General features: G+C 40.5%; 1 long non-coding RNA gene across 1 annotated transcript; it reads right to left on the minus strand.

The window, feature by feature from the left end:
* Positions 1–4,280: 4,280 nt before the first annotated feature.
* Positions 4,281–16,963, minus strand: LOC123332001. The gene is made up of 3 exons (XR_006548822.2): positions 13,806–16,963; positions 9,929–10,006; positions 4,281–4,513 (listed from the first exon to the last, which is right to left on the minus strand). It is a non-coding gene; the product is annotated as an uncharacterized LOC123332001 (long non-coding RNA).
* Between the last annotated feature and the right edge of the window lie 7,406 nt (positions 16,964–24,369).

Consider the following 24,369-nt stretch of genomic DNA (forward strand, 5'->3'; position numbering starts at 1 on the left):
CTCCCCATGTCGTACAGTACATCCCTGAGCCTAACTCACCCCAATAGTTTGTACCTCCCACCCTATATTACTGCTCTCTCCCCACTACTGGTAACCAATAGTTTGTCCTCTATATCTGTGAGCCTGCTTCTTTTTTGGTATTAGAATGCTTACTCTTTATTACTCTGGCTTTTTTCATTCTGATAGTCTATTTACTAATGACTATGTACTAGGTACAGTTCCTATAGGAAATGCAAAATTTTCTACAACCTAACAGCGACCTTCAGAATGCTTCAAACCTCTTTGGGAAAAAAAAAATTTCAACTATTAACAAAAAAATGTCATGTGGTGGTGACAGGCAGATTACAAATGCTCAGACTTGAAGGGAACTTCATTTTGGTTGCTGTTTGGTAGGAAATGTGTGCAGAGAAACATTAATGAGGACTTGTCTCAAGTGTTGGTTCTAAATGAAACTGGTTTATTCCCAGTACTGGGGTTGGAAGACAAACACAAGAGTAAGGGACTCTACAGTCTAAAACCTCCCCAAAGGGATACTACTATATATGGCTAGCAATGCAATCCAATATGGTCCAAAGCCCAAGGGGCCTTATAAACTGTGAAGGATACTGGTTAACTTGAGCTGCATAGATGAGAGAAAGCTTCCCAAAGAGGTAACAATTGAGACAGGTATGGACTTTTGGAAGGAAGCCATGCCAATCAAAATCAACATGGTAACAGTTGCATGTTTCCCATACACAGTTGTGTGAAATTCAGGAATCTATAGTTAAAAAATATATATATGATTCTGATGTTCAGCCAGATTTAAGCACCGATGCATTATTAGTCATATTTCCATGGAAGCACTGTGTTCAAATTAGGAACTTTTTGTTCAAAAGAGAGCTGTAGAACTTGGATAGAGTCCAGAGAAAAGAAAGCAAAACCATTAAAAGTTCAGTGGTGGAATTCTAGAAAAAATGGCAAATGAAATAAAGAAGGCTGAGGGGGGAATAAGATTTCAAATATGAAAATCGCTATTCTATGAGTAGTAGCTGACTCTTGTTCTCTGGGTACATCCAGAATGAGAAAAATGGGAGTGAGCAAAAATGGGAGCAGTTAGGATTTAAAGCAGATGTGCAGGCAAAGTCCTGACAAGGCTAGTGAGACGATGGTATCTATGTAGATATTTTTAAGGTATAATTTGCATTGATCTGACAGAACATAGACAAGGCAAAATATTATTGCTTCATATATATTCAGATTACTCAGGGCTAACCCCCTATCTATATCTACCAAGGAACTACAAACAAGGATTGCTGTTGTTCAGTCACTCAGTCATGTCTGACTCTTTGCAACCCCATGGACTGCAGCACGCCAGGCTTCTCTGTCCTTCACCATCTCCCGGAGCTTGCTCAAACTCACAAACAATGATACATTTGCAAAATGTAGATTCACATGTACCTGGTGATTGTAGACATTCTCATGTGCTTGGAGGATGGACATGATCTCTCTCATAAGGAAAGATCTTTTTTATTCCTATAAATGCTGGAGAACAGAACAAATTGCAGTGAGTTTTTATTTATTTTATTTTATTTTTTAACTTTACAATATTGTATTGGTTTTGCCATATATCAACATGAATCTGTCACAGGTATACACATGTTCCCCATCCTGAACCCTCCTCCTTCCTCCCTCCCCGTACCATTCCTCTGGGTCGTCCCAGTGTACCAGCCCCAAGCATAGGTTCTCCAGCAGTTGGCCATGATGGAGGTCCACTATCATTGGTCCATTAAGTGGTGACAGCTTGGAATCAGATCACAGAATGTTAGATCTGGAAGAGAGCTAGTCTAGTGCGTCTCCAAGTGTGGTTGAGAAACAATCAGTGTGGGGATGTCCTGAGTTTTCTTCTGAAAAAAAGAAAGGGGACTTCTCTGGTGGTCCAGTGGTTAAGATTTCACCTTCCAAAGCAGGAAGTGTGGGTTCAATCCCTGGTCAGGGAGCTAAAATCCCACATGCCTCAATATTGTAACAAATTCAATAAGGATTTTAAAAATGATCCACATTAAAAAAAAACTAAAAACAGAAAAAATAATAAAAAGAAGGAATTTTGTAGTCTTATAAATTTATATAATCCTGAGTTAAAAAGTTAAACAGATTCACTTATTGCAAGGATTCTCAGAGGCTTCATTCTTCCAGAAGGGCATAGGGACAAGCAGATGCATTCTTGTATCTCATCAGATCATTTTTCTATGAAATACACTCTGAGACAAAGGGAATGATCAGGACCAGCTCCTTCATTTATCTTTAAACAACAGCATCTCAAGTTTAGAGAGGTAAAGAGAGATACCTAACATCATATACAGACAATAAAACACTGAAGCGTAGAAACAAGTCTCCCAACTCTATGGAGGGTGCCTTTTCAGGCCCCCACTCTGTGAAAGCTATACCCTCATTTAAGGCAAACAGTCACCACGTCCAATGTACATTTGGGACAAACCAGTGTGTACAGTTGGAATACACCCAGTGGAGCAATATTGAGGACCCCAAGGTCAAAGGGATCAACTTCTAAGCTTGCAATGCCATGAGGACACGATGTGATAGTGATCAATGAAAAAATTGTGGTTGAAACTAATCTTGTGCAGGAGAGAAAAATCTGTTACTCCAAAATGCATCTCTTTGGCATGAGGATTAATTTAAGCAGATTGTTTTAAAGAAACAGACAACTCAGGAAGTTTTCTTTTACTCACTCCCCTCCCCGCCTTGGCTCAGATGGTAAAGAAAGAATCTGCCTGCAGTGCAGGAGACCTGGGTTTAATTCCTGGGTTGGGAAGATCCCCTGGAGAAGGAAATGGCAAGCCACTCCAGTATTGTTGCCTGGAGAATTCCATGGACAGAGAAGCCTGGCATGCTGCAGTCCATGGGGTTGCAAAGAGTCAGATGCAACTCAGCAACTAACACTTTTAGCTATTAAAAGAATTTACATAAAGGACCAGAATAAAGCGGACACCAGAAATATCTTCAAAGATTATGGGGTGAGGTGTAGTCGGGACAACTGGGCAGGCCAAAAGACCAGAGTCCACTCAGTATCCCATTTTCTCTGCAGGACCCAGCAAACATTTGTTTACCAAATGAGTGCTTTTCCATCTCCATGTCAATTGCCTTCCTCCCTATTGAAGTCCCAAATGACTATCCCCAACCTTCTCTTTTGTCTTCAACTAAAGATGGGATTCAAAGTGAGAGTTTTGGCCATTTTGGTGAGTGACTTAGTTTTCCTGGGTCTCTCCCATGTTTACACGTCATTAAACTTTTGTTTGATTTTCTCCTGTTAATCTGCCTCATGTCAATTTAATTCTATATCATCTGGAAGAACTAGAAGGGTCTAAAATTTCTTCCTCCCTGACGTTTATAACCATTATATTTGTGAAACTGAAAGTGTTAGTCGCTCAGTTGTGTCCGACTCTGCAACCCCATGGATTGTAGCCCACTGGGCTCCTCTTTCCATGGAATTCTCCAGGCAAGAATACTGGAGTGGGTTGCCATTTGCTTCTCCATGGGATCTTCTCCACCCAGGGATCGAACCTGTATCTCCTGCATTACAGGCAGAATTTTTTTTTTTTTTTTTTTTTTTTTTTTTTTTTTACCACCTGAGCCACCAGGGACTCATATCAGTGTATTAACATGACCTGTATTATACTGCAACACAAAGTTCTGTGCAAAGGTCTCAATTTTTTATAGAGACTTTCTGAAAGTGACAGTTGTTCAGTTGTGTCCGGCTCTTTGTGACCCCATCCTACATAAATGCTGTTCTAGATTTTGGACATGTGGTTTACATGTATATACATATCTACCTTAAGGCTCCTCTGTCCATGGGGTTTTCCAGGCAATAGTACTGGAGTGGATTGTCATTTCCTTCTCCAGGGGATCTTCCCAACCCAGGGATTGAACCCGGGTCTCCCGCATTGTAGACAGATGCTTTACCATCTGAGCCACCAGGGAAGTCCCAAGCATGGGCTAGAGGGTAGCAAAAGAGAATGCTTAGCAGATGGGTGTTAGGAGTGAAGTAAATTGCTTGATGATGCCACCAATTAGGTGGTCTCTAAGATATATACATATATATATATATATATATATATATATATATATATGTCACTTACTCCCAGGAATAGAAAGTATTAATCCATGTATCTGAGTAGCAGCCACAGATCATTAATTAAGTTTAAATTCCCTATTATAATCTGTATTTTGGACCATTTTATACAAAATGGAATGAATTTACTTTTGAACAAAACATCCAGAGTAGTAAATAGAAGTGAAACCAAATAATTGCTGTTTTTTAAAAATAAATATTTAAGAGTTTTTTAGAGTCTTTGTTTTGGATGGAGCTTTTCAAAGCCTGCTATATTGGTGCCTGTTGGTAGAAGCTGACTCCTGCTGTCCGCTTCTTGGGTGCAGATGCAGCATATTCTTTGGGTGTATTTTAGTCGTTTTTATGCTGAGATGAATAGGCTATTTGAAGTGAAGGGAGGACTGGTAGTTCCTGTTGGAATAAAAGGATCATAAATCCGTTCATGCCAAACTGTGAACACAGTTAGACAATGCACTGAAGGCAATTTTTATTTGGTAATTACTGTCTTTGTTCAGAAGCTTTGCCAAAGCTGATTGAAAAGCTCCCAGAACAAAACAGTGAAAGGATAAAGCTCCCTCATTAGCCTAAACTGCATTTGAATTATTCCTGTCTTTTAGGACACTCCGGTTTTTCTTTTTAAACAAAGGGTTAATGGGCTCTTTAGCTTGTATATTCAAAATCAAGAGGGATGGAAGAGGATAGTTATCTCCTATCTTCCTAATCTTGACTAAAGGGTTGGAACGAAACCAACAGATTTTCCCCTTTGAGAGCTTTGCCTTCATGGCTGCTTCCTCAAAGAGCAAGAGTCAGCAAGTGAGTCAAATGGCTAGAGACTCTCCTGAAGATAGGAGGAATGAATGAGCACACTGAAACATCTTCCCACTAAAAGGGAGTACACAGAATGCCCATATCAGCAAATACTCTCATTGGAAGCACTTCGAATCTCTATTACCATATTATCAACATAAGGTATTTGGCTCTTGAAACACCTGGAGTAACAGGCAAATTTGGCCTTGGAATACGGAATGAAGCAGGGCAAAGACTAACCGAGTTTTGCCAAGAAAATGCACTGGTCATAACAAACACCCTCTTCCAACAACACAAGAAAAGGCTCTATACATGGACATCACCAGCTGGTCAACACCAAAATCAGATTGATTATATTCTTTGCAGCCAAAGATGGAGAAGCTCTATACAGTCAGCAAAAACAAGACCAGGAGCTGACTGTGGCTCAGACCATGAACTCCTTATTGCCAAATTCAGACTGAAATTGAAGAAAGTAGGGAAAACCACTAAACCATTCAGGTATGACCTAAATCAAATCCCTTATGATTATACAGTGGAAGTGAGAAATAGATTTAAGGGCCTAGATCTGATAGATAGACTGCCTGATCAACTATGGAATGAGGTTCGTGACATTGTAGAGGAGACAGGGATCAAGACCATTCCCATGGAAAAGAAATGCAAAAAAGCAAAATGGCTGTCTGGGGAGGCCTTAAAAATAGCTGTTAAAAGAAGAGAAGCAAAAAGCAAAGGAGAAAAGGAAAGATATAAACATCTGAATGCAGAGTTCCAAAGAATAGCAAGAAGAGATAAGAAAGCCTTCTTCAGCGATCAATGCAAAGAAATAGAGGAAAACAACAGAATGGGAAAGACTAGGGATCTCTTCAAGAAAATCAGAGATACCAAAGGAACATTTCATGCAAAGATGGGTTCGATAAAGGACAGAAATGCTATGGACCTAACAGAAGCAGAAGATATTAAGAAGAGATGGCAAGAATACACAGAAGAACTGTACAAAAAAGATCTTCACAACCCAGATAATCACGATGGTGTGATCACTGACCTAGAGCCAGACATCCTGGAATGTGAAGTCAAGTGGGCCTTAGAAAGCATCACTATGAACAAAGCTAGTAGAGGTGATGGAATTTCAGTGGAGCTATTCCAAATCCTGAAAGATGATGCTGTGAAAGTGCTGCACTCAATAGGCCAGCAAATTGGGAAAACTCAGCAGTGGCCACAGGACTGGAAAAGGTCCGTTTTCATTCCAATCCCAAAGAAAGGCAATACCAAAGAACGCTCAAACTACCACACAATTGCACTCATCTCACACGCTAGTAAAGTAATGCTCAAAATTCTCCAAGCCAGGCTTCAGCAATATGTGAACTGTGAACTTCCTGATGTTCAAGCTGGTTTTAGAAAAGGCAGAGGAACCAGAGATCAAATTGCCAACATCCGCTGGATCATGGAAAAAGCAAGAGAGTTCCAGAAAAACATCTATTCCTGCTTTATTGACTTTGCCAAAGCCTTTGACTGTGTGGATCACAATAAACTGTGGAAAATTCTTCAAGAGACGGGAATACCAGACCACCTAACCTGCCTCTTGAGAAATCTGTATGCAGGTCAGGAAGCAACAGTTAGAACTGGACATGGAACAACAGATTGGTTCCAAATAGGAAAAGGAGTTCGTCAAGGCTGTATATTGTCACCCTGCTTATTTAACTTATATGCAGAGTACATCATGAGAAATGCTGGACTGGAAGAAACACAAGCTGGAGTCAAGATTGCCAGGAGAAATATCAATAACCTCAGATATGCAGATGACACCACCCTTATGGCAGAAAGTAAAGAGGAACTCAAAAGCCTCTTGATGAAAGTGAAAGTGGAGAGTGAAAAAGTTGGCTTAAAGCTCAACATTCAGAAAATGAAGATCATGGCATCTGGTCCCACCACTTCATGGGAAATAGATGGGGAAACAGTGGAAACAGTGTCAGACTTTATTTTTCTGGGCTCCAAAATCACTGCAGATGGTGACTGCAGCCATGAAATTAAAAGATGCTTACTCCTTGGAAGGAAAGTTATGACCAACCTAGATAGCATATTCAAAAGCAGAGACATTACTTTGCCAACCAAGGTCCGTCTAGTCAAGGCTATGGTTTTTCCTGAGGTCATGTATGGATGTGAGAGTTGGACTGTGAAGAAGGCTGAGCGCCAAAGAATTGATGCTTTTGAACTGTGGTGTTGGAGAAGACTCTTGAGAGTCCCTTGGACTGCAAGGAGACCTAGCCAGTCCATCCTAAGGGAGATCAGTCCTGGGTGTTCATTGAAAGGATTGATGCTGAAGCTGAAACTCGAGTACTTTGGCCACCTCATGCGAAGAGTTGACTCATTGGAAAAGACTCTGATGCTGGGAGGGATTTGGGGCAAGAGGAGAAGGGGAAGACAGAGGATGAGATGGCTGGATGGCATCACTGACTCGATGGACGTGAGTCTCCATGAACTCTGGGAGTTGGTGATGGACAGGGTGTCCTGGCGTGCTGCGATTCATGGGGTCGCAAAGAGTCAGGACACGACTGAGCGACTGATCTGATCTGATCTCTGAAGGCATTCCCTTAGTGCTTCAGGATGTCAATGCTGAGAGAGGGAGGGAGAAGGAAACTAGGAACGACTAGTATGGTCACACTCAAGACTTATACTCAAGTTAGTAGGTAAAATAAAGTCTTCTCTATCTTGCTGAAAATCCATTATTCAATTCAAAGAACATTTATGGATAGAGGCAGGAGACAAGATGGCAGAGTAGAAGGACTTGAGCTCACCTATTCTCATGAAAACACCAAAATCACAACTAACTGCTGAACAACCATTGACTGGAACCTGCCAAAAAAGATATTGTACATCCAGAGACAAGTCACAATAAGATGATAGGAGGGGCACTTTCCAGATATAATCAAATCTCATAACTACCTGGTGACCAACCCATAAACTAGAAAAATAACTATATCACAGAGGTTCTCCCACAGGAGTCAGTGTTCTGAGCCCCATGTCAGGCTCCCCAGTCTGGGGCCTGGCATCAGGAGGAGGAGCTGCCAGAGCACTTGGCTTTGAAGGCCAGTAGGGCTTGAGTGCAGGAGCTGTGCAGGACTGGGAGAAACAGACTCCACTCTTGGAGGGCATGCACAAGTTTTCATGTGTACTAGGACCCAGGGCAAAGCAGTGACTCCATAGGAGACTATGGAGCCAGAACTACCTGTGGGTCTTGGAAGGTCTCCAGGAGAGGTGTGGGTTGGCTGTGGCTGACTGTGGAGGCAAGGACTCTGGTGGTAGAGGCCCCAGGGAAAACTCACTGGCATAAGCTCTCCCAGAGGTTGCCATTTTGGCACTGAGAACGGGCCCCACCCAATAGCCTGCAGGCTCCAGTGCTGGGAGGCTTCAGGCCAAGCACCCAACAGGGTGGGAACAGCCTCACCCATCAGCAGACAGTCTGCCTACAGTCATACTGAGCTCACAACCACCTTGAAAACACACTCCTTAACATGGCACTGCCCAACAGAGGAACAAGAACCAGACACAGACTGGCTGAATGGATACAAAACAAAACCCATATAAATGCTGTCTACAAGAGACCCATTTCAGATCTAGGGACACATACAGACAAAGTGAGGGGATGAAAAAAGGTTCAGTTCAGTTCAGTCGCTGTTGTGGCCGACTCTTTGTGACCCCATGAATCGCAGCACGCCAGGCCTCCCTGTCCATCACCAACTCCCAGAGTTCACGGAGACTCACGTCCATCGAGTCAGTGATGCCATCCAGCCATCTCATCCTCTGTCGTCCCTTTCTCCTCCTGCCCCCAATCCCTCCCAGCATCAGAATCTTTTCCAATGAGTCAACTCTTCGCATGAGGTGGCCAAAGTACTGGAGTTTCAGCTTTAGCATCATTCCTTCCAAAGAAATCCCAGGGCTGAAAAAAGGTACAAAGGGGAAATATGGACGGTAGTGATAAATTAGGAGTTTGGGATTAACATATACACACTGCTTTGCATAAAACAGATAAGCAACAGGGACCTACTGTACAGCACAGGGAACTCTACTCAGTATTCTGTAGTAATATATATGGGAAAATAATCTGAAAAAGAATGGATGTATGTACATGCACAACTGATTCACTTTGCTGTACACCTGAAACTAACTCAACATCATAGATCAACTATACTCCAATGTAAAATAAAAGTTAAAAAATGGAAACAAAACAAATAAAAAAACCCCCAACAACAACAAATAACACTTATGAAATACATTGCATGTTCCCAAAGTTACTTTCTGATGGTTTAACATTGCTAATAATCTAATTGGCCTGCTGCTGCTGCTGCTAAGTTGCTTCAGTCGTGTCCAACTCTATGCGACCCCGTAAACGGCAGCCAACCAGGCTCCCCCGTCCCTGGGATTCTCCAGGCAAGAACACTGGAGTGGGTTGCCATTTCCTTCTCCAATGCATGAAAGTGAAAAGTGAAAGTCAAGTCGCTCAGTCATGCTGCTTATTATGTGGTTCTGGTTGGCCTGGAAATATTGAAAGATGAAAATACTATGTGAAAAGACAGTCATTTCAACTACTGTTAATTGATACTTACTTTATGGTAGTCATTGGAGGTAAAACATGAGTAAGTCACAGCCTCTCCAATGAGGAGATTGATAATTAAACATTATCGGTGTGCTTGTGTCAAAATATTTATTATTCAAATACAGGTTGTTCAGGGAAGCAAAAGTCAATATAATACTTAAAAAATACAGTAGGAACTGACTACTTAGTAAAATCTGTCCCCAACCAAGCATCCCTCTTTGTTACTAAGGCATATCCCTGCCTATTGGATCAGTGTCTTTGGTAATGTCAACCAAAACAATGCAGAGGTCTGCCAACAAGAGTTTATTTGGGGTCTTAAGAAGTGAAATTTGGGAGAGATAGATTTGGATAAAGCCAAAAGAGCGTTCTGGGTAAGAGCAAGAATCAGGAGCTTATATAGGCAAAAGCCACACAAGGAAAGAAATATTTACCCTTAAATGTAGGCTGCAACGAGCTGTTCTAGGGTAAGCATCCAACAAGTATCTTGAGTTTCCAGATGTCGTGGATGACTGTGTTAAGACAATAATGGTCGAAAGGTCAGATTCCATCCAGGCTGAAATGTACATACGTCATACTTCCTCAGTGGCCTCCTGGCTCCATTTTAGAGAGCTCTCTTAGCAACACTGACTCCCATTTTTATCTGCCTTTCACACTAGTCAGTATTTGCAGATTAAGATCTTAAACCAAAAGCAATTAAATTTGGCTAATGTTAACTGGTGCCTACTTTATGCCAGTCATTGGTGGTACAAGTCACATCCTCTCCATTAAAGAGTTCCCAATCTAGTGAAGGAGCCTGGTGTGTCATTACATGTGGGTATTGTAAAATATGACAAAATAATACAAGTAGTTTTTAACTGAAATCACATAGCTTGTTAACATGAAGGAGTCTGCAAAGCTGATGATGCAGAATGGCTCAAATTGCTGGCAAAGCCAAAATAAGAATGCTGGAGTTAACATTGGAAGAAGAGAAAATGAACAAGGATGTTATGGAATACTGTCCAGGATGAGAGTTATTCAAAGTGGCTGTCTTGTGTCCATTTCTCACTCTGAAACAGCAATTTCACCCTGCTCTCCAAGTGAAGGTTAACAGAACACAGCACCCCAAAATATGCCTCTTTGGCATAAAGATTATTTTGAGCTATTTTGGAGAAAAGGCAGACACAATAAAACTATAAAAAGAGGAGAATTTACTCTTTTGTATGGAGAAGGCAATGGCAACCCACTCCAGTACTCTTACCTGGAAAACCCCATGGACGGAGGAGCCTGGTAGGCTGCAGTCCATGGGGTTGCTAAGAGTCGGGCACGACTGAGCGACTTCACTTTCACTTTTCACTTTCATGCACTGGAGAAGGAAATGGCAACCCCCTCCAGTATTCTTGCCTGGAGAATCCCAGGGACAGAGGAACCTAGTGGGCTGCTGTCTATGGGGTCGCACAGAGTTGGACACAACTGAAGCGACTTAGCAGCAGCAAGGGAAATTTACATTTATAAAGGAAATCTTCATTTGTGAGGGTGTCTCCCTTTCTGTGGCTTCCTTGGTGGCTCAGTGGTAAAGAATGGGCCTGCCAATGCAGAAGACATGGGTTTGATGCTTGGCTCAGAAAGATCTCCTGCAGAAGGAAATGGCAACCTGCTGCAGTATTTTTGCCTGGAGAATCCCATGGACAGAGGAGCCTGGCGGGCTACAGTCCATGGAATTGCAAAGAGTCAGACATGACTGAGCATGCATGCACCCACACACTCCCAATGGAGCACCCACACAGTTACCAATGGAGCGAGTAGCCTTATACCTGTTTACCATGCTTTTCCTGGTCACCTCCCACAACTGGTTCCCCAACTCTTCAATATCTTTATTTTGTCTTTAGCTGAAGACAGTTATTTCAGGTGGTGGCTTGGACTATGTTTACTCAAGTTTTCCTGGGTCTCTCCCGTGTATATAGAAGGTATGCATGTTATGAGACTTTGTTTTTCTCTTATTAATCTGTCTTTTATGATGGGGAGGGGGTCTCAGCCAAGAACCTAGAAGGGCAGAGGGAAAATTATTTGTCCTCCCTTACAATGTCAGAATATGGGGTCTGGAAAAAAAAGATTTGAATATCAAGAGTTTTAGAGAGGTCTTTGGGGGAAATTGATGAAATATTTTTGTAAAGACCTTCTTTGTGACTGTGCCTGAAAGTCAACTGTGAAGAGAGGGCCAAACAAAACTATCATACAGTTTTTCCAGAACAATTATGGTCAAAGAAAAATCCACACTTGTCACTGTTGTTGATTTTAAGAATATATGGCAATTACATTGAATTTTTAATATATGAGAGTATATATAAAATTATTTTCTTTTTTTAAACAAATTTTTTTCAGAAATAAATTCTGGTTTAATCTTTTTTCAATACTATGACATTTTAGTCAGAGAAGGCAATGGCACCCCATTCCAGTACTCTTGCCTGGAAAATCCCATGGACGGAGGAGCCTGGTAGGCTGCAGTCCATGGGGTCGTGAAGAGTCGGACATGACTGAGTGACTTCACTTTCACTTTTCACTTTCATGCATTGGAGAAGGAAATGGCAACCCACTCCAGTGTTCTTGCCTGGAGACTCCCAGGGATGGGGGAGCCTGGTGGGTTGCCGTCTATGGGGTTACACAGAGTCGGACATGACTGAGACGACTTAGCAGCAGCATGACATTTTAGTACTTACTACGACATTTGGTCCCTATTTTAGATAGATTTGTTTTAAATGACGTTTTTGAGATATAAATTATCTGTGGATAATGAAGGCTTCCAATATTTATGAAACAACATGATAAACATGTATAAAGAGATAAGCACAGACAGAAATGGGAGAAGAGTCGGAACTGAAGGATTTTACTTTTGAAATATACCCTTAGGCATGCATGTTTCCTATGGATACTTCACTGCGATACTCTTGAGTTAGATGCTGTCAGGGTTCAACCTGTAGGAAAGTGACAATGATGATGTCTCTTAACTGGAGATTTGCCTCCTGACTCTGACATGTGATTTGACCCTTTGCTCTAAGACTGACAGTCCCACCATTCACATTATCCTAGATCACCTCCATATTTGCCAGATCATTCAGGGTCTTGAGGAATGCAGGTTCCTAAGCCACTTCTCTCTCTTTGCGAGAACTGACAAACCAGGGAAAGAGTGGAGTGTTTGCTGGTAATTTTAGAAAGCCTTCTCCAGGGACAAGCATTTGTATTCATTCCAATTCCTTTCCTCTACATTTTAAAAGTCTTGATTCTGAGTGATGGAAATCTGAGATCTAAAAGAGGCTGACTTTGGCAGTAACATTGGATTGGACAATCATTTAAAGTGCTGGTGTTTCATTCCTCACAGTGAAGTGGAGATGGATGGATAAAACAGTCTTGGACTCCAGTGACTAGAAGCAGAGCAGATGCTCCTTTACACGTGTCACATCAGAGTTACTTAGAGCTCAGAGTTGGGAAAACTGACCTAGTAATGTAACATTGCTCTTCTGCAAGCTTTTACCTCTGCCATCTTACTCATTTTTTTCCTTTCCTGTTGGTGACTCTCTAGATGTTCTATTTCAACTGCAATTAGGCTGTGGAAGATGGATGGAACTAAGCCCATATGCCACAACTACGGAGCCCATGTGCCTAGAGCCCGTGCTCCACAACAAGAGAAGCCACCACAATGAGAAGCCCACATACGGCAACTAGAGAGTAGCCCCCACTCGCTGTAACTAGAGAAAGCCTGTGCACAGCAACAAAGACCCAGTGAAGCCAAAAATAAATTAATTACCTTAAAAAAAAAAAAGACGCATCCATCCTGTAATCCAAATATTTCTGGCTTCCATTGAGACCAATCAGTACAGAGTCACATTGCAAGAAAACCAAACTGACATTTTAAAAAGTATGGAAACCACATGTAACTTCACAGAAGGCTCTTAGACTAAGGGCAATATGATTGAGAGCACACAGCCAAATTTCTACAGATCACCGGAGACATCCACCTCTGCAGTATCACCCAGCACAGGGTGACAGCTTCAGCCCCAACCCCCTAGAAACTCTTGAAACTCTTCCCTGAAGCTCCCCGTCTTGTCTCTGCCTCACAGCCTTTTCCTTTCAGGATTATGTCTTCCCCAAAACAGCTCCCGCTTCTCCAACATCAGACCGCCTAGCCTTTCCTTCTTCCTGGCGCCCATCTTGCCGCTCTAGGCCAAGGAAGCAGGAACAGCTGTGGAGACAATTTTACCTTCGTGGTATCTTAATATTTATGGACTCTGAACCTTTTGTCTCTGTTAGAAACCCTTAAGGGAATTCGGCCATTACCTTGAGCAAGCATCCCTTGAAAGTGGCTTTTCACATGACAATGAACGTCTTCCTAAAGTTTCTCTTCAAAGTAGCTCCTCAAGGACCAAGTAGTAAAGATGTTTGGCATTGCAGGTTTTAAGGCCTCCATTGCACCTACTCAACTCTGCCATCATAGCTGGAAAGCAGCCACAGGCAACATATACATTAAGGGTGGCTATATTCCAAAGAAACTTTATTTGCAAACACAGGGTAGTGAGCCCTGCTTCTCAACGTCTCTACAGGGCTTCTCAACTGGAGTCGTGCATCACTATCACCTTGGGAACTTTGGAAACTCCTGGCTCTCAGGCCACACCCAGGCCAACTAAATTAGGATCTTGAGGGTCAGGGGGTGGGACCTCAGCATCAGTATTTTAAAATTCCTCAGGTGAGTCCAGTGTGCAGCCAAAGTTGAAAACACCTGCTGTAAAACTGCTCCGTAGTCCTGCCACAACAGGAGTCCCCAAGCTCTGGGACCTAATATCTGATGATCTGAGGTGGAGCCGATGTAATACTCATAGAAATACAGTGCACCATAAGTTTAATGTGCTTGAATCATCCCAAAACCATGCCCCCCAACCCCAGCCAGTGGAAAAGTTGTCTTGCATGAAACCAGTCCCTGGTACCAAAAAGGTTGGGGACCCCTGCTGTAACCAAACCTGAAGCATCGAGATTCCCCTGGTCCTGAGTGGGCTGCACGTGTGCATAGATATTAATCCTCCCCGTTTCACAATGGTCATGGGGGTCTCCTGTGAACGGCTCCACTGCTTTATCCTATGTTAGAGTTACTAAAATTCCTTGAACAGGAGTAAGTGAAGCATTTTTTTTTGATAAGGCTAAATTTAACTATTCACTCTCTTCTAAACTGAGAAATATCAATGCATTCCACTGACACTTCTTCTTGCTTCTATAGGCTACATTTAAAGCTGTGATTTTAACAGGAATGTCTCTCTCGAATGAGATGAAAAAGAATGTGGTTATTTCCTGCAAGTAAATCAGAAATTCACTCCTGGGTCCACAGCTGTGCTTCTTTTCAAATCTTCCAGGGCACATCTGAGTTGGTCCCAGTGGAGGACTGGGTTAGACTCATACTTCCCTGTTTTCATCAGAACCAGGTTCAAGTAGATTAAAATGTTGTTTAAGTCATTCTGAGGTCCACTTGCTCATAACCATTTTACTTGAAGTATAATGCTTTCTAGAGACCCAACGCTCCATGGAGAGTACTCCATGGTACCTGAGGTGTTGCTTCCCCGCTATCACCAAAGAAAGCCTTGCAAGTAGCCATTACTCATGAGACAAGTCGGCTGCTCTCCCCGTCCTTGGCTGTCATGAGCTCTCAGTGTCTTAGAAACACTAACCTAACAAGGAGGTACTATCCTCAGATTTCAGAGCTAGCAAAAACACGTTGTCCAGTATAGAGCTAGGATTATGAGGATCCAGGGGAGGATAAACACCTGTGCATGTCCCTTTCCCCCTCCTCTTGGTTCATGGAGCTTGTGTTGGCTTGGAGACTTTGGGTTGAGTCTCTGCAAAGCCCACTCATGGTCTCACATACAATTAGCTCACGGCACATGCCCTCCCAGGCCCCAGTGGTTTGACTCCAAAAAGGTTATATGAGTTTATTGATGCAGGCTCAAAGATGGCTAAGGATCCTTTCAGAAAAGAGGGCAAGTTGAAGGTATTTTGACATCTCAAAAGGCTTTCTGGAAAATTTCTCATGATGGCAATGACTCAAGGTGGCCCTCTCCATATTTTCAGTTCTTCCCATAGCAGCTCCAGAAGGAACTTAAGAACAGTGACCTATTTGGTGGCTTTGGAGGGCCTCAGAGATATGTTGGCCAATAAATTGATATTATCTTGACAAAATATTATTGGTGCACATAAAAAAATGGTGGGGGGAATCTGATGGAGACTGGGGAGGGAAATAAAGCCGCCCGACTTGTGAATGTTCAGTCACACCCTTGCCCTTGGCACTGCTATTGAGTCCTTTGGATTCCCAACTTGGGTGGCTTGTGTAGGCCTAGAATTGGACTGGGCATTTTTCAATGACTAACTCTGACCTGAGTGAGGAACTGAACTGTAATAGGAGTAGGAGAAAAGTATACTGCAGAGGGTAATAGGTGCTATTAGTATCTTTGCACAGAATTTTTTAGAAGACCCACTTTCTGTTCTTTGCTTAGTCAAGATTCTTTTGTGGTTTGTGGGAGGGCAGAAGTTTCTAGACACCTGGCCATATCCAGAGAGAAGCAGCCCCAGTCTGTTATGGTCTTCACAAAATCCACATAAGACAGCTTTTTTTTTTTGGCCCTGACCAAGTTCCTTGATTAGTGGCAGCGGATGCTGAAACGAGACCCAGAGAGTTAGCTGTATTGGCAGAGGTTGGCCTAATTCACAGGAACTTAATAGCTACCTAGAGAATTCACCCAAAACATGAATTATGTCATTTAATAAGCACCAGCATTACTGGACAAATAACTAAACTAAGTGGCAGGATCCCATCAAAATCAGAAACAGAACAAGGATCTCTCCACCATTATATTAGTTAATACAATTCTAGTACGGATATAGGAACATTATTAAAGACAAAGAGAAAACAAAAAGCATTATTTGGAGATGATGTAATTGTCTATCAAGAAATCCCAAGATAATTAAAAACTGATTATCTTCATGATGTTTAGTAAAATGGCTGGTTAAAGATAAATGTACTAAAGTAGCAGGCTTTCCTGTCCTCCCCAAAGTAGCTAACAGAAAAATACATAAGGTTTTGCTCCATTTCAAAACATCCAGATATAACCTTAATGTTAAAAATGAATATATGAAGAATAAATTAAAAATTGAGTATATGAGGAATGTAACAAAATTTACTGAGAGTTCAAAGAAAACATATATATAAAATCATAAAAATAAATGACTATATATCCCACATAACAGAGTGAGAAGAATGACTATTACAGAAGTATGTTTTTTCCAAGAAAGCATATTGATTTAGCACAACTCCAAGAGTAATTACTTGAGCTGCACTGCTAGATATTAAAGCACAATATAAATTTAAAAAAATTATATCAGTGGATCCTGGTTCAACAGCACCTTTAGAAGAAGATGCATTATTTTATTGTTCTACTTTTTATGTGTATGTACACATAGCCACACATATTTAAAAAAATAGAGAGAGACAGGACATCATGACACTAGCATGAAAATGGATATATTCATCTATGGAAACAAAGCAATTATAAAGAAATAATCCTAGCATACAAGATAAGATAATATATAATAAAAGAAGCATTATAACCCAGTGGTCAAGAGATAATTCATCAAAGAGTTAAAAATAATTGACTGGAGGAAAAGGGTTATATCTAGGTTTCATATCCTACAAAGAACAAAATGCAAATGTTTTTAAGAATTGCAAAAAACAGTGGGAAATGTTGATGATTGACTGAATTGGGGAAGGACCTTTTAAGCAAAAGTCAGAGAGAAAAGTTAAAAGGAATAAGACTATTACAGAATAAGGAAATAGGATTATTTCCTTAAGAAAATAAATTATTATATTGACTATTAAAGATATAATTCATTTTTGTCAAAAATATTATAGATTTATAGTAAGATATATATCTATAATTTCAAAGTAGGGTTTCTCCCAGCATTGAATGAATATTTTAATTTTTAGAATTCAATTAATGTTTCATATCATGTTATAAGATTAGAGCATGAAAACCATATTCTTGGCAATTAATAAAAGAATTCAACAAAAGTAATTGCGATAAAAGCTTCTAACAAACCAGGAATAGAAGAGAATTTCCTTTATCTGACAAGTTATATATGTTATCAACCTTTTTAGCAGATATCATACTGTGTCAGAAAGTGTGGAATCATTCCCATTTACAACCGTATTGAAAGAATAAACTCATTGGTCAATTCTTCATTGGAGATTCCAGATAAGCAAAGAAATAAGAGGTCTAAGAATATTTTACAGGCGATAAAAACAATCCTTATTAGTAAACAATATGATTATCTCCATAGAAAATTCAAGAGATTTTAAAACAAACTTTTAGACTGATAACAAAGTTTGGCAATGTGCTGGATACAAAATCAACATATTAACATTTTTTGCATTCTTACACATAGTAATAACCAATAAGAAAATGTTTTCAAATAATGTTCTCATTTTTCATAGCTACAAGAAGTATGTTTCATAGCTATAATACCTAAGAATAAATTTATACAAGATGTACAAAACCTTTATGGAGAAAATTACAAAAAACAGCACCAAAGAATATAAAAGATGATAATATATGCAGAGATATAACAGGTTCATGGAAGACAAGACAAGATCAGGAGGATGACACTTGTTCCCATATTAATCTATAAACGCCATGGAATCAAGATTAAAATCCCAACTGAGTTTCCTAGGAAAGATGACAAGCTGACCCCAACACTTGTGTAGGAGAGGAAAGAGCCCACAACAGTCAGGCCTTTCCAGAGAAACAGAAGCAATGGGATACAAAAAGAGATGTATTATGTGGAATTGGGATCTGGCTCATGCAATTATGGAAGCTGAGAAGTCACACGATCTGCTGTCTGCAAGCTTGAGACTGAGAAGAGCTGGTGGTTTAATTCCAGTCCCAAGAACTAGGTCCTAACTATAACACACAGGCAGGTAGGGAACAAATCCTCCCTTCATTTGCTTTTTTGTTCTATTTAGGCCCTCAAGGGACAAGATGATGCCCACCCCCACTGGGGGTGGTAATTTACTGAGTTCACCAATAGACATTCACAGACACACCCAGGAACAATGTTTAATCTGGCCACCCCATGGCCCAGTCAAGTTGACACATAAAATTAACCACCACAATAGCCAAGACACAGCCAGAGGGCTTGCTCTCCCAGATACTTAGACTTATAAATTATTTACTTATCAATTACTTACTAATAGTAATGTAGACAGCAATGCTATTTGAGTTGGACAAAATAGGTGCCAGGCACTTATAGAGACTTGATGCTGGACAGGGAGGACCCTACAAATCAGGGTGGAATGCATGAACTAGTGACAAAATGAATCTGGGAAAATTCGTTATCCTTCTGGAAAGAAAGTTAAGTCACTATCTTACACTTTGCAAAGACAAATTCCAGACTATCCAAATGTACAAAAGAAGCCACCAAAACCATCTGGAAGAGAATAAAGGAAGAACTCTTTATGACCGTGAATAAATCTTGTGGATTTCATAGATAAGCACAAGAGAAAAAAACCCTTAATTAAGGAAAAGGTAGACAAGTATAACTACAATAAAGTGATAAACTTAAATACAATCAAAAAAACATCTTTAACAAAAGTTAAAAGTTAAAAGATAAGTCATAGCCAGGAAGAAGATACTGAGTGCAAATAATCAGCAAATGTTGTTGTTCAGTTGCTCAGTCGTGTCCCACTCTTTGCAACCCCATGTCCTTCACTGTCTCTCAGAGTTTGCTCAAATTCATGTCCCTAGCAAATGTTAGTATCTAAATATGTAAAAGTATTTTTATAATTTGTCAAGAAAAAGACAAATATCCCCCAATGGGCAAAATATACCAAGGAACACATTCAAAGAGGAGGAAATATGAATGTCAAATAAATGAAAAGTTGCTCTATTTCTTTAGATATGTAGAAAATGCTATCTCATAGCCAAGACATTGGCAAAATGAAGAAAAGGGAGGTTTCATACACTGTGGGTTTAAATGTTACTTGATAAATCAGGATTGAGAAGAATTTCTCACTCTACCTTTGTGGGTCTATAACCTAGAGAAGGTCTCTGACCTGTGCATAAGGAAGCATGCACCAGATTTTCCTTTGCAGCACTGTTAATGATAGTGAAAACTGGAAATAATTCACATGTTCATTAGCAGAAGAACAGGTGAGTCGATTGTATTTTATTCAGTAACAGAATATTATCGAGCAGATAAAAAAGAGGGAACTAGATCAGCAAGGGTAAGACTCATCAAAACAATGAAAGAACAGATAAGCTGTTGAAAAGTATCCCATATGATGCCATTTTCAAAACTATGATCTTATTATGGATACATGCATATATGGTAATAGGATAAAATATGCAAAATATTGATACCAGATGGGGTAACAGTTATAGGAAGAAAGGGAATACATCAAAAGGTGGATATAGAGAACATCAAAATGTTAGTATCTGATGGATCCGAGTGTTGAGGGTGTGGCTGGGTGTCAGTTATATACTCTCTAAATTAATATATATTTGAAGCATTTTATAACAAAAATGGGGGAATTGTTGCCTGTACTTTAAAAATTTCTTCCTGCTTGTAGAAGGTTTATGGTAGGAATCTTATTTCCCCTAAAACATCATTTGCCATCACCTTTGCTCCCAAACAACAGTGATTACTTGACTTCTTCTACAACCTGGACAACTAATAGTTTCTCAATCTTATATACAGTAAAAATAAAAACATCTTTAGAAAACTTTACTAGTATTATTTACAATTATATAAATTCTAAGCTAAAAATTGTGTCTTTGCTGTGCAAACATAATTTTAGATATGTACACTTTCCCCTTTCTAGGCCTCAGCTCTACAAATGGTAGCTTCTAAGTCTGTCCTGCATAGAAATTTCAGGGCTACCACTTCATGCGCCCTCCAAACACCATGGTAACTAAGTGATTAGGAAGTTCTGGAGTTGCCCCTCTCCATTAATGGCCAGAAATATAACTGGAGAATTATGAGCTCAAGAGTGTATGGAACAAAGCTAATTCCTTCTATTCCGTGTATGTTGTGAACAAAAAACATCTTGGACACAGTTAATGCGTAGCTTCCATCTGGCATTTTTCATATTATGTAAAATTGTTATGTCAGCAACAGATGGTAGAGCTAAGTGTTAGGAGATCTTACTTATGCCCAACTATCAGGTTTGCAAATCTGAACATTAAACAGTTTGCAGGTCTGTGGAAATGCACGAGGTGCTAGATTTTCTCCTGTTGTGCTCGCAGACTTGCAAAATATTAGTTTTTTTGCCTCTTTCTCCTTTCCTCCTTCTTAACAGTCCTTGATTTTGTTTTGATATCCCCATCTGAGATCCTGAGCTGACTCCTCCACCATTAGTTCAGCAAGCCTTTGGCACATGTTTTTGGTAACTTGAAAATGGACTTATAAGCTTGTGCAAGTGAAGTGTTTGTATCTCTATTTCTCATCTGATGCAACCAAAGGAGATAATAGATGTGATTTCTTCCAGAAGCCACTTAGTGACCATGAGAAAACCTCAGCTTTAGGATGAAACTAGTGTGAGGATGGTGGAAAGGAGACTCAGAGAAAGTGTGAGTCTTTAACCTCATCAAACTGTTGATTACCTATGAACTGCCCAACCTCCGGGCAGTGTTTGTCAGATGAAATATTTTCTTGTTCAAGCCTGTGAGTCAGGATTTCTTTTCCTTAGAGCCCAAAGCACCCTGCTAAAAGATGGAGAAACTTTAATATTCATTAATTTAGAAGTCCCTTGCTATAAAATTCATGAAACACAATTGATCCTTGAACAAAGCAGGGATTAAAGGCACCAACCCTCTGTGCAGTTGAAAATCCACATAACTTACAGTCTGCCCTCCACATGAACAATTCGTCTGTATTTGCCATTCTATGTCCTCAGAGTCAACCAACCACACACAGATGGTGCAGGACTGTAGTATTTACTACTGAAAAAACTCTGTGTGTAAGTGGACCTTCAGGGTTCAAATCCATGCTGTTCAAGGGTCAACTGTACAAAGAAAAGGAACCATAGACCTGGATCAAGAGCATTTTTGGAAATTATAATGGTCAGGATGGGGTAGGTTATGCTGCAGTAATAAATGCCCCCAAATCTCAGTTGCTTACAAGGGCAAAGGATTATTTCTAGCTAGTGGGAACAGTTGGGTTGGTCAACACCTCCAGTGCATATTGTCCTCATTCCAAGCCCCAGGCTGATGGAACTACTTCTATCTGAATCATGGCTCATCATCATGGCAGAGGCAAAAGTGCATAGCCAATCACCTGCCAGCTCTAGAACCTCTGCATGGAAGTCAAATGAGGCAGATTCAATCTATTTGCATTGGCCAAATTAACTTAATATGACCAAGTGTGATGTTAATAGGGTGGGGAAGAATGATCCTTCCCTATAGAGTGCTAGTGACAATGAACACAGAAAACTTGCCATATTTCCAATGAACTTCTACTCTAATTCTGTGCCCCTATACCCAATAACACACAAACTTAAGAATGAACAGTTGAGGGACTTCCCTGATGGCCCAGTTGTTGAGACTCCACGCTTCCACTGCATGGGGCACAGATTCCATCCCTGGTTGGGGAACTAGGGTTCCGCATGTATGATGGCATGGCCAAAAAAACAAAATAGAAAAAAAAAAACAAAACCCTAAAATAAAATGAATAGTTCACAGGGCTATGATGTCATTCACACTTGATGTAACTGATGATTGATGAGGACAATGTTTCTCAAAATGCATCCTAGTTGTGTGAGACATTGGTAAAGAATGGCTTGCATGGTCTTATGATTTGGGAAAACACTATATACTAGATTCTCCCTTGTAACTTGGAAACAGATGGTAGTATATGCAAATCTCTGAGAAATCTTACAAAATGCTGGACTTTAATCTCAAACTTTCCAAATATATTTCATCATGCAGCTTTTAGTTATTTTCCATAACTTGGTTTGTTTTGCATAATAGCTATTGGCATCTCACAGCACTACGTTCCCTGGCTACACTTTGGGCTAGACTGTTGTAGTGAAACCGGGCTTGGGGTCAAGTCCAGGGTTTTAGCTCCACCTCTTTCACCAAATAGCCATGTGAACTTGGCACATCATTCATAATTCTGTTTTAATTTATACATTTGTTAAATGGAAATATGTTAGCCTGTGAGCCTCTAGTGAGATCATTAATGTGAATACTCCTTGAATGATAGAGTATTTTACATATGCCAGGAACCAGCCTTGGACAAACATTTCAAGAAGATCTGTCTTTATCGGAGTCCTAAATCTCTCTGCACTGCCTGTGAGTCCCTTCTCTGAGCCTGTGTCAGAATGGGGATAAGCCATCTAACGGGCTTGATGTGAGCCTCAGTTCATCTGCTCATTTTTATAGCTGGGCTGTAAGCATCGAGCCCTCCTCTCCCTGATGGTTCCCAGATAAAACCATATATAAGATAGTATCTGGGAATGTGCCTTGTAAACTGTGAAGTGTCATACAAATTTCACAATTTATAAACTGTGACATTTTCCCCTTATTATGTATTAGTTCTTTTCAAGTTTTGTTATAACCATAAGTCGCCCTTCAAATGCTATATTTATCTCTGAATTCAATAAGGAGTTCTCTTTGGACAATTTGAGAATACACATACATGCACATTTCCATTCATTCATTCTTGCAGCAAGCACATATTGAGAGTGTATGTATATATATACATACACATACATATGTGCACACATACACACAGATACACCTGGTTTTATGCCCTCTTAAACTTTATGGCAGAAAGTGAAGAGGAACTGAGAAGCCTGTTGATGAAGGTGAAGGAGGAGCGTGAAAAAGTTGACTTAAAGCTCAACATTCAGAAAACTAAGATCATGGCATCTGGTCCCATCACTTCAGGGGAAATAGATGTGCAAATAGTGGAAACAGTGTCAGACTTTATTTTGGGGGGCTCCAAAATCACTGCAGATGGTGATTGCAGCCATGAAATTAAAAGACGCTTACTCCTTGGAAGGAAAGTTATGACCAACCTAGATAGCATATTCAAAAGCAGAGACATTACTTTGCCAACAAAGGTCCGTCTAGTCAAGGCTATGGTTTTTCCAGTAGTCATGTATGGATGTGAGAGTTGGACTGTGAAGAAAGCTGAGCACCAAAGAATTGATGCTTTTGAACAGTGGTGTTGGAGAAGACTCTTGAGAGTCCCTTGGACTGCAAGGAGATCCAACCAGTCCATTCTGAAGGAGATCAGTCCTGGATGTTCTTTGGAAGGAATGATGCTAAAGCTGAAAGTCCAGTACTTTGGCCACCTCATGCGAAGAGTTGACTCACTGGAAAATACTCTGATGCTGGGAGGGATTGCGGGCAGGAGGAAAAGGGGACGACAGAGGATGAGATGGCTGGATGGCATCACCGACTTGATGGACTTGTGTTTGAGTGAACTCCGGGAGTTGGTGATGGACAGGGAGGCCTGGCATGCTGCAATTCATGGGGTCGCAAAGAGTGAGACACGACTGAGTGACTGAACTGAACTGAACTGAAACTTTAAGTTGATTATAAATATCCATGAGGTGCAACAAAATAAAAGATAAATAAATAATTTGATAATTTGATGAAATGAGAGAAAAACGTAATTAGGAGTGGAAGAAATAAAATGAGTACAGACCACTCATATATCCCATAAGGTGCTGTCCTGCTGTTTTGGCCACTGGATACAAGCTTACCTTGGAGTTTTCAAGGCCAATAGAAAGACTAACACACAGTTCATTGCAGATTTCCTTCGAGGAAAGCTGGGAATGCAAATGATGATTTGCTATATT

This window comes from Bubalus bubalis, chromosome X (assembly GCF_019923935.1).
Source record: "Bubalus bubalis isolate 160015118507 breed Murrah chromosome X, NDDB_SH_1, whole genome shotgun sequence".
NCBI lineage: Eukaryota > Metazoa > Chordata > Mammalia > Artiodactyla > Bovidae > Bubalus > Bubalus bubalis.